Source organism: Fragaria vesca, unplaced genomic scaffold (assembly GCF_000184155.1).
Source record: "Fragaria vesca subsp. vesca unplaced genomic scaffold, FraVesHawaii_1.0 scf0513033, whole genome shotgun sequence".
NCBI lineage: Eukaryota > Viridiplantae > Streptophyta > Magnoliopsida > Rosales > Rosaceae > Fragaria > Fragaria vesca.
In genome coordinates, this window is record NW_004443429.1 from 12805 (window position 1) to 13380 (window position 576).

Genomic DNA, 576 nt, shown 5'->3' on the forward strand with positions numbered 1-576 from the left:
TATATATATATATATATATATATATATATATATAGTCCCCTTCCAGGGTGGGATCCCTCTTTAAAATTAAAGTAAGGGACTCCTTATTTCACTCACTTTCAGGTCGTATTTTCACATCTCAACCGTACAATATCTAAAACACAGTGTGCAGATGATTTATACAAAATTTCATCAAACTTGAAGATCATTTAGGCTTCCGTAATCGTAATTTACACGAACGGTTTAGTTTGGACAACTTTTGTTCTGTTGATTTATTTAATCTAATTCAGTACCCAAATGATCTTCAAATTTGATGAAACTTTGTAGGAATGATCTACACACTGTGTTTTAGACATTGTACGGTTGAGATGTGGAAATACGACATGAAAGTAAGCGAAATAAGGAGTCTCTTACTTTAATTTCAAAAAGGGATCCTACTCTAAAAGGGGACTGTATACATAATTAGGTAACTTATACAACATCCATAAACCAAATTCCCAAATTCCCAATTGGGTAACTCGTACAAATTCCTAATCTGGCTTCCATTTGTCTAGAGTGAATGTGTGTTTGACAGGAATCGAGCATCTATGATCTATG